Here is a 15,565-nt window from a genome sequence, read left to right on the forward strand (position 1 = left end):
TTTATTTTAAAAGTAATTAAAATGTAAATTGGTTTCAAACGACTTTTTCTTGTGGGGTGCCCCCCCCCCCCCAAATCCCCCAGGAAAGTCTCCTCTGATTTTCTGTCACAACTACAGCACTGGGAGGTCGGTGCGAGGGGAAAGGTCACGTCACATGCAAAGAGGGTGATAAGCCCAGAAAATTTATCATTGCCCCCACCCCCTCCCCTATCCTAAAGTTCCAGCTCAACTGCACTTTCTCTTGTAGTATTTAGTTTTAATTCACATCACTAGAGTGAAGATTGAACATAATTATTCGTTTACTTGCTTTATATCCTTATCTGTTACGGAATTTTGGCTGATCAAACTTTAAGTGAACAACTTTGAAAATTGAGAAAGTATGTCAGCCGACTTCGACTGCAGAGAATTATCACGAAACTTGATTAATTTCCTCTAAGCCATTTAAGAAGCAACACGGAAAGAATTTCCAGATGAATAAGATTGAAAAGGTAGCTCAACACTTAAATGAAAAACGATCAATTAAGCTTTATGCTAAAATATTATTGAAGTAGAAAACCAAAGTAACTAAAGCCAGGGGTGCCCATCTGGGGGAATGGGATATGGCGCAGACTGCGCCATTAAAATTTTTAGGAGGTTTTTTGAGGGGTATTTTTTTATTTTTGAGGGAGGGCTCTTGCTTTTGGGGTGTCATCTCGATATTAAGGGGGTGCGTCCATGCTTTTAGGGGGAACCCCTGAATAAACTATCAAGTGAATACAATTGATAGCAATTTCAAGGCAACAATGAAGCATCTTCATCAGTTCAAAAATGCTCAACCTGCAACAAGTCAGTCGTTAGAGAACACAACCTCATCCACGTGGACACCGGTATATACAGGTAGTTATCAAAATAATGGAAACACCTGTGAATAAAGTGACATTTTTGAGAGTGCTTCGTAAGTAAAAAGAATAAAACTAGATATCTGGTTTTCATTTATAAATAGCAATGTACATATTCTAGTAGTATATGGTGGATTAACTGAAGTTCTAGACGTCTTGGATTTTTTCAAGCACGTGAAATATCGGACCTCTCAAATTTTAAAAGAGGTCAAATTGTTGGAGCGCGTCTAGATGAAGCAAGTGTAACTGAAACATCTCAATTTTTTTTTTTTTTTGGTATTTCTCTAAAGTCATGACAGCATACACGCAGGGAGGTAAGACAAGCTCGGCAAAGCAAAATAGTGGACGGAAAGAGAAGCTTAGTGAAAGAAACCGACGGTATTGAAGAGGATTGTAATGTCTAAAAAGGGAAAAATATCATCAAAGATGACCAGAGAACTCAATCACCATCTGGATTCACCAGTGTGAGTGATTAGAGTCGAAGGCATCTTTATCAACAGAACATTTATGGCAGAGTAGCGATTCCCAACACGCTTGTCACAGAGTGTTTCCATTATTTTGATAACTACCTGTATATCAATGTGTCAGACCCATTCAATTGCATCCCATCACGTACATGTTTTTAGCAAAATAAAAAAACTTTTAACAGAACTACTTTACACAGAGTGTTCCGTTTTAACCTGCAAAGACCTCTATTTTCGCAACCGTTAGTCCTAGATGCATACTTCCAATTACAAAAATGTTCAAAATCAGATGCCGAGTTAAGATGTTGAAAGTTAGCAGCAAAAATAAAAATGAGTCGAAAAATACAAAATTTAAATTTTTATACAGGCCTTAGGTCCCCTTCTTACATTTAGGGAAATAATCCCCATCGAAAAATAATTCCAATACAAGAAGTTTGACATCCGTGCTACCAATATTAACCGAGATATGAAACGCAGCGTTTTGTGACTTACACCACTTTACATTCGCCGTCAATAACACCTTTTGGGGGAAAATATAGTGGTTAACAAGGGTTTAAAATCATATGTGTGCTTAGAGTGTGGTTGAGACAAGGGTGTGTGCTAAACCTCATAAAACTCAAGAAATAATTATGCAAGTCATAGGATAAAATATCAGTAAGTGAGGTGCTGCCCAGAGCCGTAAATTTTGTGACACGTTTAAAGCTCTGTATTAATAGTAAAGGTAGCCACTTTGAAAATTTGTAAATATATTAGACGAAATAATATATTCATATTTATTTTGAAGTTTGGTAGTAATAGTTTCATTAGCATTAAAGTTATGGTGTATTATGTGTGACTAAGTTATTTCTTGTCACCCTGTAGATTCGTTGTTTTGACATTTGAAATTACCAGACATTTTTACAATGAGTTCCGGCAGTTCAAACTAATAACAAGAGAAACGGTTTTCAAATGCAAAAATTTGTGTCAAAAGAATTGTCATTTCACCGCAAAAACCATTTAAGATGTTTTTTTCATCTCAAGGAAAGGACGAAATATAATTTTATAAATTAAGTTCCGAAGTCTTTTTTTTAATTTCAAACTCTGGATTAGTTTTTTCCTTGAAATTGTTTTGATGTAAAAATTAAATCATTAAGATTCTTTAACAGTTCAGCATAATGTTTTGTTTTTTCGCTTCGAAAAGCTTTTTTTACCAGACTAAAAAATTGTCTAAATAACTGTTTCTCTACGGATAGCTTAATCAGCAACTTTTATGCATTTACTGCTTGTTGTATACACTTAAAAAATTTCAGACCATACAAATTTAATAAAACTTGAAGTTTCACCTCATTGCATTAATATGTGTCTGTTAGGAGAAAAAAAAAAGGAGAATTAGATTAAGCATATTCATTATTATTATTTTTTTTTTCTTAAAGTAATGCATGTTTTTAAAGAAACAGCAGCATGCAAACTAATAAAGTTCTATCTAAAAACTGCAGTGTTAAACTTTTAACTTTATTATAAAGGTCATAATTTATTAATTTAGAAAAGTAGGGGAATGTAGGGGAAAGTGAAGTAGTTATGATAATTTACTTTTTTCAAAATGAACCAATTGGAAATTTCTTTTGGAAAGTACAGCACATAAACATAGAATATTGTACTTTTTATTTAAACTTTCATTGAAATATTTTTTAGTTTTGGCAGTAAATTTGTAAATTAAAAAACTGGAAAATTTTCACGTTGCCGTACGCATGAAGGCCATTTCACGGAAAACGGTAATTTTGTCCTTGCACGTGACGCTTCATATATTTCATAAAAAATAATAATTTAAAAGGATGATGAACAAAATTTTGTTGTTAAGAAATCACAAACCCATGTGTGACTTCTTGAGCAAAAACCTTCTTCAAAAATTATTTCTTTTTTATAAAACATAGGAACTGTTACATGCGGACAAAAGACCATTTTCAATGGAATGGGCAAAAACACATTTTTTTTCAATTGTTTAATTATTTCTAAACTAATGAGATATGTGTCCTTTACGTTGAAACCATAGCTTTCAAAATTTACAATTTCGTTTCGCCATTACTGTATTAATGGAGCAAAAATGTTAGCTTATTCATAAGCAAGTTACCAGAGGTTGACTTTGGATGTCCCGCGCGTGACGCATGCAAATAAATTTTATTTTAAATAACAAAATTGTTTAATAAAAATACAATTGTGTCAGAATTATCTTTGTATCAAATGTAAAGATGAAAAGAAATTGCTTACCCCTGTTTCATTAAAATATTAAGAGATATGACGAAATGTTGATGAAATTTAAGCGTATTTTTGTCCCTCACGTGACAGTGGAATGGCCCATGAGGGGTAAAAATGAAAATAAAATATCTTTCTAATGAACTATTTTTAATTTGATCAATAAAAATATTTTTCATCAAATTCATGAATAAATAAACGAACAAATGAATAAGGAATGAAACCGTAAACGAATGAATAAACAAATGAACTAGTATGTCGGCCCCTCTTAAACGAATACCGTCTGATTCCAACAGAAAACATCTGGTTAAGCGGAGTATTTCATTATCCGGGGGAAATATTATTTACCTTACCAAATTAAAAATACTTGTCTAAAAACGTCATAATAAATCAGTAGATACTCGAAAGAAGTAATGAATTTAGCTGGAATAAGATTGTATCGTATGGGTGTGGACGCAAAGTCAGCGAAGCGTGTCCACGGCGGGGTTAGATCCAGGGACCTTTGTAATCGTAACCCGGTACTTAAACCGCTGAGCCAAAAGGACCTCGAGGCTCAGGGGCAAAGTTGTGTTCTCTGAGCGTAAGCTACTGTACGACCGTCACGAGAAAAGCCCCCGCCGAAATGTCTTGGCCTGTCTGTTGCTATAACAACGAGGCGTGTCTCATTTTCCCAAGGGAAGTTTTATGTTGAAAAAACCCGTACGACTGCACAAAGGCGAGAGAACGAGTAGCGAAATGGCGGCAAAAAACCCTCGCAGAAAATGAACGAAGTTCGTTTCTATGGCCGTAGACGGGCTCAGACTTAACGGTGGGAGCTTTTCTCGCGAAACACAGACAGTACATTACTCTCCCTTAAGTGATGGAGCGGGGAAGCGAGAAAGCGATATTTCTATCCAGATGGGGAGCCGCAGATAGGCTTTCTGACTGAAGTTGTGCTTGTTGCTGAAGATGTCGTTGCTGAGAGTGTTGCTTGCTGCAGAACGAGAGAAATGTAATGTTGTTAGTATCCCCACACTGTTATAACCAGAGGTTCCATACGAGTGAATATATTCCCCCTAAGGTGAAAGCATGGTGACCAAGGGTGCCATACTGGCCAGGAAGTAAAGCAGAGGTGCGAAAGTAGCAGACAGTCGTAGACAGGGGTGCCAAAACAGCAAGCAATCGCTAAATGACTTGCTGGCGCATGCGCTTCCGGCATACATTCACCATTCAACCACTTCAATATGGCGGACGAATGATAGATTGCACAACGCGTGGCTTCTACGTCTTTCACATTGAATGAAGTTCACTATTGGATTAAATCTCAACTTTTGTAGGATAATTCTTTAAAATAACAAGTAAGTACAGCTTTTGATCACTTTGTAGCTTTTAGGGCTTTCAAACATAGTTAAAAGTACGTTTAATGCTTTTCAGTTACCGTTAGTCCGTTACGATACCGTAGTACCGTTAGTTGTTTATTTTCAGGTTACCGTTACTGTCGTGAAAATTCCATCATTCAAAACGCTACTAAATGTATCTATCATTATTTTCTTGAGTACTCGATAAGCAACATTTAATCACCGAAATAGTAACCGCAATGATATTTTCAATAATCAACAAGTGAAAACCTAAATAAAAATGATTCTTGTGCTTCGTGTAGCGAGCGCAAAAAATAAAAAAGAAATCTCTCTCCGTCTATCTTTTTCTTTTGCTTTTTCGTTCAAGTGTTTGAATCATTTCCTGTTAGCGGTTATTCGATAATGTTAGGAATTTCTTTAAATTTTTCACTTTCGAAAAATTTTATGCCCATTTTATTTTATTGTTATTTTGATTGAAATTTTGAACGTTTGAAAAACGATTTTGTTTTTCCGTAACTTTAATATCCCAAAATATTTTTGGCTGTTCATGTAAATAATTCCATAAGTACATCTACACTTTACTTTCGGTGCGGTAATTTCTCACAAATGATCATTAACTTAACTATGATTATTCATATAATTACTCGTCTTTAACTTTAAATATATTTGTGACAACTCTTTGATACCAAACAAAGTCTGTAGATATTTATTGTTTTATTCATTTTTAATATTACTTTGTAAAAAAAAAAAAAAACAACAGTACGCAGAATTCTTTCACAAGTTTTTTACCGCCCCGAGAGTTATTATAATTATTATTATTTATTTTATTTATTTTTAAGAAAAGGATAAAAATTTCACAGGTCCGCAATGTTTTTCATTTGTTTTTACCGACCCGTGGGTCAAAAGAAGTTGAGAAACACTGATATAGAGAACGATCAGATGAATTAAAGCAATGAGCACTTCTTAACTATGTTGAAAACTCTGAAATATGGTCAAATGCTGTAATTACAAGTTTTAATCATTTCCAGTACTGAATTCATGCAATGTGAAAAGTGTGCAAAACGTAGACTATCATGAATCAAAACAAAACTATTAAAAAAAGAAAAATACACAACTGTATTCAAAAACGCACACAATACGGGGGAGGGGGGGGGAGGATCTACAGTAAGGGTGCCATTTCTCTCTCCGAAGGTTCATTCCTTTCACCCCGGCTGCCTGTTTTTTAAAAGGTGCCTGTTTTTCACCCTAGTTAGAGGTGCAATTCGGCTCCGTATTAGGTGCCGCTGGTGAACAAGCGTTTCACCCCTGAAAGGTGCCGAATGCAACCTGTAGTTTTAACAGTGCAGTTGGGCGCTAGAGAGTGAGCGTTAGTGTTTGGGCAGACGAGTGAGCGAAGCAGGAGAATCTATTACGAGGAATGAAATGCCTATAGCACGTTGCTATTGCTGCGTTACACGACGCCATCTGCTATACAGAATATGAGGCGTACGGTTGTGATAGTGGAGGGTGAGCGAAGCGTGTCCGTGGCGGGGTTTGAGCCATGAACATTTTAGTACAGTAAAAATAGGGGTCGGACCCAAACATCCAAAAAAAAAAAAAAAAAAGCTAAACCTGGTGCAAATTGTTTATTACCCTCCCAATAAGAACAGGTAAAAAGTCCCACCCCATTGTGCGTCGGGTTTTGGAAAGGGGGGCATCTAAAAATTGCTGTTTTGGGTATTTTCCCTGAAATTTTAGAGTAAATTTAAAGTGAGAATATTATGTTTTACTAAATTTAAAAGCATGAAATTAAAGGTGTTTGACCCCCAAGAGGGATGACGTAACCCACCAATGCTACAGATCCCCCCTATCCCCGTAAAACGAAGCAGTACCCCCGAACCCCTCTCCATACGTTTCATATGGAAACATTATTTTATGCCAAGTTAAAGTTAGAAATAGAGTGTCCATTTTCAAAGATCGATGATGCACCTCCTCTCAAAGCTACAGCAGCCCCCCCCCCGCTCCACCAAATAAAATAAATCCTCACCCCCCCCCTCCCCTTTTATTCCAAGTAGAAGTATTATTTCATGCAAATCAAAAATGCATTAGATCAGGACTGTCCACTCATAAGAACAGTAGCTCACCTCCCAAAACGAAATTATATACTAAAATATAATCCTTCCCCCCACCCCCTCTAATGGTGCACATTTGATTAAATGGCCAGAAAAAATACGCTGAACTGTTTTTTTGCTTTCAAATGATTTCTTCTAAGTTTCTAACAAAAAGTTTTCGTTATCAAGATGTTTTTTGGAATCTAGATCCTCAGCAAACTCGTTATTGTTGCAGCTATGTCTAACACAGTTTGTGCATATAATTCAGCACTTCAGTCCACTTTCAGACTTTTCAAACATTCACTATATCTAGTGAACTCCTCAGAGCAAGCACAAGGTTTGAGACGCAGAAAGTCTTCTAGAGCAGAAGGCTTGACAGTTGTAATAGGACGCAGATTATATTTCTGTGGTGCTTTCTTTCCACCCATCAAAAATGACACTAGCTTTCCCATACTTACACAAATCACCTATACACTGCATTGCTGGCATATTTCCTTGAAGTTTACAGATCATTACCAAAAATATGATCAAACAGGTATCTTCCATCTATTACATATGAGGCAGTGAAAAGCAAAGGGATGCAAGTGGGAAAATTAAAAATTTGGAGATAACCAGTACAAATGGTTGGTGAACTTTTTCTCTATGCGGAGGCAAGAGATGGTACTAGTAGACCTGGTAGTTGCTTCTATACAGCATAATTTAGAAAAGAAAATCAATGAAAACCTACCTAGGATCTTATCTTTAAACGCCTTTTATTCAAAACTTGAAAGTGTCCACTTACATCCCTTTGCTTCTCACTGCCTCATATATGACACCAGCTGTTCGTTCTCTGATGGTGGATGAACCTTTTGCTTCAGATAATAGCACTTTAACTATACAATATTTTTTTCCTTCTGAAACCAGATTCATCGAATACTAATGGAGGATCAGCGCATAACTCGTACCAAAAGTTTTTAACAATTTGTTATTCCATCTTTACTGTTCATACCATTCGGTGTAAAAGATGGTTTGGGCTTACACATCTTTACCAATAGTAACTACTCTCCTAACAGAAGCTAAAACATAACTGTTTACCTCCTTTACAAAGAAATGCCACAAAATTGTTTGCCTTTCAATATCCTTTGATGTTACTACCCGAACGTTAAAGGTCTCATCGCAACTCACCTTATCATCAGCGAGCGATACCACTACCAACTTGAGAGGGATGAACTTCTGGGGGCTTTAGAAACGGATTGTGATTTCCAAACTGAGAGACAAAAAGGTGTAAATATTTAGCATTCCATTGTTGTATTGCTCATTGCTCTCATCAAGACTTGTTCTATCGTTGAATCACTAGGTTCTAGACCACCTGAGTTTGTCACTGAGTTAGATCGTTGTATAGCTGATGTTTGATGTGATCAAATTTTTTTTTATTGCATAATGTACTCAAAAGTTTGAGATAGTGTTGAAAGTATATGTCCGCATATTTAGCATAATTCACATAACCAGCTGCGTAAAAGAGAACCGGCTAGGTGTTTGCAAATGAGAACCCCCACCGACTTAGAGGGTGCAGAATTGCAGCATTGCCCATCTCACTATTGGCAATTTCGGTTTGTCCCCCCTTACGGTGATGGCAAAAGATTGTAGAATAGTTGAAGTTTGTTAATCAAGAAGTAGGGAAACTTTGGTCAATTTGGACTTTTTTTATGCTGCACACGAATTTTGTTTTCCATCGCGCTAAACAGTTTAATAACTCCAGTCACAAATAATTTGGTTAATGAGCTCGCTTAGATCTTTTAGAATTATCATTCTGACATTACTATATCATTGTGTGGCATTTCGTACTTCGGAAAAGTTTAAATCAGGGAAATTTTTTCGTGAACTTCACTGCAATAGTTGATTTTAGAATGTAAATTCAGGCCCCCCCCTTAAAAAAAAGGGGAAGGTGTACCCCTTAAGTGTGACGGAGTACCCATCAAGAATAAAAGCCCTCAAAAAACAAAGAAATACCCCTTGAAAAAACTGCCTTAAAAATTCCAATGACGCAAAGCTGCTCCATGACCCCCCCCCCATTCCCCCCCCCCGCCTGTACACCCCTGTTAATTAGAATTTTTTTCTGTTAGAGTTTATTATTTTACTATTATAGAGTAGTTTCTGCGAGGTTTGAGAATTTTTTTTAAGTAATAGAAATTATTTTTATTTAAATAGAGGATTATTTTGTCCCCCCCCCCCTTCCCTCCAAAACCCGACGCGCAAATTGCTGGGACTTTTTACCCCTTCTTGCTAGAAGGGTAAGAAGTAATTTGCAACAGGTTTCACTTTTTTTTTTTGGATGTTTGGGTTTGGCCATTTTTTGGCCTAATTTTACTGTACTATTTGTGATGCTAACCCTAACCCAGTACTTTACTGCTGAGTCAAAAAGACATGCAGGAGGCATAAATCCACATCCTAGAGCTTTCGCGAACTGCTTTTCCCTGATTGGCTATCCGCTGGTGAAGTCATCCAGTGACGTTTAACATATAACCGAAAATGTCACTTCCGGGCTGCGGATATTCTGTTTTAAATGTTATCTCTACGAAGAGGAAAGTGAGGTCTATATGTGTGGAATTTGAAAAGGTTTAATCCATTTATGCGGTTTAAAAAGCACTTATTTCAATACCAGGTTAGTTGAAGTATCAAATGCATTCAGTGTTATGTTTATTTTAGGTACAGATTTTATTGGAGAATTAGATAAAGTTTTGTTTACGTTCGCGTAGTATATCATTGAGCCACATTGCATGTGTTGTTACTGTTATTCACTATTTGAATAATGAAACTATTTCGATATTAGATGGGTAAAAGTCACCAAAAAATCCGTATTTCACGAAATTTATGGTTTTTTTTTTTTTTTGGTTTTTCAGAACAATACAAATGTTTGTTTACATTCGTTAAGGTGTAGTGTTGGTGTTAATTCTGCCTCTTTTGTAAAAAAAATTCTGCATATTTCAACTTAGTTATGAAGCTTTTCATGACATTTCATAGTATGTTAAAGCATATGCAATGCGTATATTATAAAATTTTGTTTATAATCACTGATTGAACCACCCTGTTCCACGTTGTGTTGTTACTATTTCTCTCGTGAAACAAATTCATTACACATTTTTCACTTAAAAAAGTTATTCACTTTGAGATTAAGTATACCTTTTTCCCTAATTTTAATGTTTTTTATTTTTTAAACGAGATAATGTTTGTTTATGTTTGTAGTACAGATAACATCCTTCTACGTTATAACGTTTGCTGGTACCGTTTATTCTACTGGTATTAAATTCTTTCTGGAATTTATTCGTCTTTAATTTTATTCTTATGGTTCAAAGTAAGTTTAAATAACAAATGCAAGCTATTGTCTATGTTCACTGAAATACCATATTCGGTGTTGTGACGCATCAATTTTCACTAAGTACAGCAGGTTTACCTTACATTAAAATCCATTTGCATTGGTAATCAGTCAGTCAGAGTCAACAAAGTGAACTGCATTTCATTCATTCTATGTACTTCTTTTGTTTTTGAGAGTAAGACAAGTGTTTGCATTTGTTGAACCGATATCTGCCTGTCCTGTGTTATTTCATTTATCACCTTATTTTCTGCTGTGATTTTATAGTATTTTTTAGACATTAATTCCACTACCTCTTGAACAAAGTTAAAGCCTGGGCTCAAAAATCATATGTGTGACTTGTTCATGCTCATAGCATGTAAAATTTTAAATTGAGACGTTTAATAAATATCAATAAAGGAAAAGTTGTTGTTGGAGCTACCCATAGTTAATGATACGCAAGAGCAGTACATGGATTGAGAAAGGTTAAAAACCTCAGTTCTAGATTACCTCCTCTTAATTTAATTTAAGAAAACTTTTAATTAGATGGAAGATGTTCACATAAAAGTGTTACTGATACCCGTTTCCAAAAAATGGCACATATGCTAATAATATTTTCCCCCATGAGCAGCATTAGAAATCACTGGTTGTCCGCTGGTCCAACGCCAGTGAAAACTGTGTCGAACCTAAGCCCAGATTACCGAAGTGGCAAACTAGGCTGTTGCCTAGGACACCCAAAAGCCCTTAACTATTTTGGCTAATTGTTAAAATTGTAAGGATTGACTCCAGAGGAGCCCTGACGACCTAGGCCCCCCCTATGTCTTAATTAGGGGTCTTGGTCCCTGGTCCGACCACCATGGAATAGAGTTGAAGTCCGTGAGACTAAAGTCGGAGCAAACCTATCCTGGCGGCATTGTGAAGCCTACCTAATCATAGCATTGCGATGCTGTCGGGTTAGGCTTGCCTAACAATAGTATTTGATGATCATCCGTAATTCAGAAATTTCATATTATTTACAGCTTTAATGTTTTATTTTTAAATTTGCATTAATTTCATTTGATTAAATTTAGGTAATTTTTTCTCAGATGAATTTTTAATTAAGCCAATAATAACTACATTTTGAAGATTTTACGAAAAATCAAAATTTAAGTAAAATGGTTGCAGTTAGGGATACACCGGATACCCAATAGCTATCCGACTCATTTTTCTACTCTCCGATATCCGGCGATATCCAATCCGGCCGATCCTCTCGGGATAGGATATCCGGCTGGTCATACGGTACTGTTGGGGTGGTTATCCGGTGTTGATGTGGGGGTTATCTGGTTTATATAAGTGGGGTTTAATTATAAATTTTCAATTTTTGTTAAACCTTTTGGATTATGTAATAACTTTCCATTTTTTCCTCCATTAATTTCTGCTAAAGCAAAATTAGCATATCCATCAATCCTGAGAATTCCAGCAAACTAGTAGTAAACAGTTTTTTGGCCCTCTCAGATTCAATGAGATGACATATGTCTCCAGCTTGGATATTCACTATTCCAGACTGATGAGTTAATAACAAGGACAAAACTGCACTCGATGTGCGTAATAACTAGTTTGTCAGTGTATTGCATGTATTTCTGACTTTGAGGTGATAACTTACTGTTTAACATTACCAATGTTTGTTTTTCACAGAAAAACTATCTTTGTACCAAACGCCACTTCTTTGAGGGTCATGGATCTGGACAAATTCTGGATTTTAGGGAATTCGCCTTAGTTATGAGCCCAGATAGAGTGATTTGTTTGCATAGGCCCAAGTTCAGATGCAATGGGGGTCCAAAGTTGCTAATTTGGTTCCAGAAACTCAATGGTATTTTCTTTGGAATCATTTGTTTTTTAAAACCACTAGTAAACATTAAATTCAGTACACTCAAACATGTTTTTGTGTAGTGAATGTTGATTGCATGAAAACAATTCTAATAAAATAATTATCTGCAACTTCATGAGTAGCTGTAAAAAGTTTTTGCAACAAAAACTACTGCTAAATTGTACAAAAAAGACCGCACAAAAACAAGTTTAAGTGTAAAGTTCCGTTTTGTTTTGTAATTTTTTGCTTCAAAATATTAAAAATGAATTTTTGAATTTCTGGAATGTATTAAATGTGTTTTTCATGAGCCCTTTTTAAGTTCACCCTTTAAATTTGTTAGCTACAATCTGATGTAGGAACACATTTCAAGTTTAACTACATTTGGTGTTTAGTCGACCAGTCATTTTGTTTACGGACTAGTTACTTTTTCTAAGGATTTCTAAACATTGCTATTAGCATTCATTGAATAATTTTTGATTTTTGTTTCATATCTGATTATATGTAAATATTTATGATTTTCTATTCTATATTCAACATTTAACAACATAACTGTCAAAAATTAATTACAGTTATTAAAACTTAAAACATTGTGTGCAATTTGTTTTTGTGAGTGGTGGCACTAGCCAGACATTTAAAAATGTACCTCATTTTCATACCGTTTACAAGTTTTTAATACGTCACAAAATATCACAGTGCGGATTTACAAATTGTTATTCAATGTTTCGTGTACAAATTTTCTGAAGTTGAATTCATGGAAAAGTTCTGAATTTTTTTCCAACTTTAGAAAAGCTTTCGTTACAATAATTTTACAATTAGTTCTCTGTTGCAGCATTCTTAATTTATTTTCAATTATTTACAGCTCATAATGATCATTTAATTTTACTTCTGTCACTTTCTGAAGTATTTTTAAAGAAAACAAATTAGCCTAGGTCGAAAGAAATTAAACCTATAATGTTATGTGTATGTATTTTTTATTATTCAGTGTTCTAGAACTTGTACTTATTTTATTTCCTCACATATTGATTTTATCCCCTTTTTCAATCAAAAATACTTAACTGAAAGTAACTGCTTTATGTATGAAATGAAATTGTAAGAGAATGTCTTACATTTTAAAAACCACCAGAAAGAAAGCTTTGTAGTGAAATCTGTCCGACAATCAGTATAAATTCTAGCATGAAATAATTATGATAGACTTATTAAAACAGTGTTTGGAATTTAACTTCAATACACAAATTTATTCCATTTTTTAAACATTTAACTTTTTATCATTAATTTTAAATATTGGCTATATTTCAAATTCCAACCCTATATTTTAGTGTAAATTTCATTGTTTTGATCTGAAATATTGTGCAAATTTTAGACTGTTGAAACTGAGAAGCAAAGGGATGTAAATGGACATTTTCAAGTTTTCAGTAAAAAATGTTTGAAGTTGCCATCATAGGCTTTCATTAACCTTTTACAAGCCCCCTCCAAATTGTTTACACCTACGGCTCTACACATATTTTCCCCCTCATTTTAAAAAAAATCTTGGGCCCCCTTCAGGCTCGAGCCAACAGGTGTCCTTTCTCCACCCCCCTGCTACTATCTTTTGCCCCAAAACAGAGGAGAGATTCACCTACCTTTTGTCCCAGTTATCTCTAATTTAATTTTGGCACCTGCATCCCTTTGCTTCTCACTGCCTCAATTGCAAATTTCAGGTCAGTGGGTTTGAGAATAGACTGTGTACATTACAAGACATATTTTTTATTTATATTTTTAAAATGCACTTTATGATATAATTATTATTTTTTTTTTTTCAGATTTTCTTGAATGAAAATAGTGAAATAGTTTAAATATCCCTACTGTTACCTTTTTTGGAAGATTGGCAAAACTTTTCAGATAAAAATTTTAGGTACAGATTCCGAATTTTCAAAATATCTTTGGAATCAGTAGCATTCGTTATTTGTTACATTTAAAAAACAGCTGATTTTTATCTGTATCATTCACAACAACTGCATCACCATGGTTTTAAATTTCTAAAATCTTAGTTCCATACTATGATTTTTTTCTTCAAGTTACTTGATATGTATGTAGTTAGATTTATTAACAGAAAATAAACCTTGTCTTTTTTGTTTCCCATGTTTCTACAATTCTTATCATCATAATGTCTTATGTATAAATTTCTGGTACTTCCTATAAATGTGAATATATTCGTTCCTTTTACAGATGGCATTGTTAAATGGTTTGATTTGTCACACCTGAGTTCAGAATAATACGCAGCTACATTTGATGTATTGCAGTTTCATGGTTATGAGGAGCCCTTTTCTTCAATGCAAAAGAAGTGAGCTTATCGATGACATCTGGCAGAACACAGAATGTTGACACAAAAAAAAAAAAAAAAAAAAAAAAAAAAAAAAAAAAAAAAAAAAAAAAAAAAAAAAAAAAAAAACCGCAATAAATGCAGCGGCTTACCGCAATGCAAATTTATAAGTCTTTGTCATCTTTTAAGGGATTCCAGAAAGTCATTGGCACCTGGTGCACTACAAAGGTCAAAAGAAGTGAGGAGGCTTCGGTGCCTCTAAAGCTGAATTTGTATTTTTAAATTTGGCTTACATTATTAGTTTTTAACATTACTGGTTAAAAGGCCTCTATATATATGGAACATAGCATGAAAAATTACATTGGATAACCATTGTAAACTGCCCATTTCCAATTAAAAAGTTCTATTCTTATGAAATATGAGAAAAGTCTATTTATTTGTAAATTTTGTTTTCATGAAATAAATTAATCCACCCTGTAAAAATCACTTTTCAATCTATCATTAATATTTATCTTTTGAAGTAAGGGAGCAGTTTTCCCTCCTGCACGAGAAGCCTATGCTGAAAACTTAACTATATTGGAAGCTGGTAAACTATTCGGGGAAATATTCCCTTTATTCTTCCTACATTAACAATGTACAGTAAAACGTCTAAGTTGACCGCCAAAGTACTGCACCGCGAGTGGTCAACTTACACAGGTTTCACTGTATTTCCATCTGCTGCATTGCATTAAATTACTCAAATTGTGTAAATATTCATAATAAAAATATATTAAATCAACACATTTAAAAATTAAAAAAAAATTTCTTCAGTACTGTTTAATTAAGTCCATCCCATTTAGTTTTGTTTTTTAAAAGTTTCTGCCGAAAAACTTATGCTTAAAAAATCCACTTTAAGAATAACTACATTTCCAGGAAATAAATACTATTTGTTATTTCTCTGACATTTCTTGAATTAAATACCCATTAAAAAGAAAAGCAAGACAAATATATACTTTTAAAAAGATTTATTCTTTTGAATGTTAGATATTTTTTTTGCATAAAAACTTTTAATTTTTTTTTTACATACATTCATAATATGTACCAATCCAACAATC

At 34.4% G+C, this 15,565-nt stretch overlaps 1 long non-coding RNA gene across 2 annotated transcripts; it reads left to right on the forward strand.

The window, feature by feature from the left end:
- The first annotated feature begins 9,533 nt into the window (after nucleotides 1–9,533).
- Nucleotides 9,534–14,527, forward strand: LOC129226630 (uncharacterized). 2 transcript variants are annotated; one of them, XR_008580806.1, is made up of 4 exons: nucleotides 9,534–9,639; nucleotides 12,001–12,175; nucleotides 13,972–14,063; nucleotides 14,378–14,527. It is a non-coding gene; the product is annotated as an uncharacterized LOC129226630 (long non-coding RNA). The 2 variants fall into 2 exon arrangements; XR_008580807.1 differs by lacking the exon at nucleotides 13,972–14,063.
- Nucleotides 14,528–15,565: the final 1,038 nt, after the last annotated feature.

The sequence above is a fragment of the Uloborus diversus genome, chromosome 7, assembly GCF_026930045.1.
Source record: "Uloborus diversus isolate 005 chromosome 7, Udiv.v.3.1, whole genome shotgun sequence".
Taxonomy (NCBI): domain Eukaryota; kingdom Metazoa; phylum Arthropoda; class Arachnida; order Araneae; family Uloboridae; genus Uloborus; species Uloborus diversus.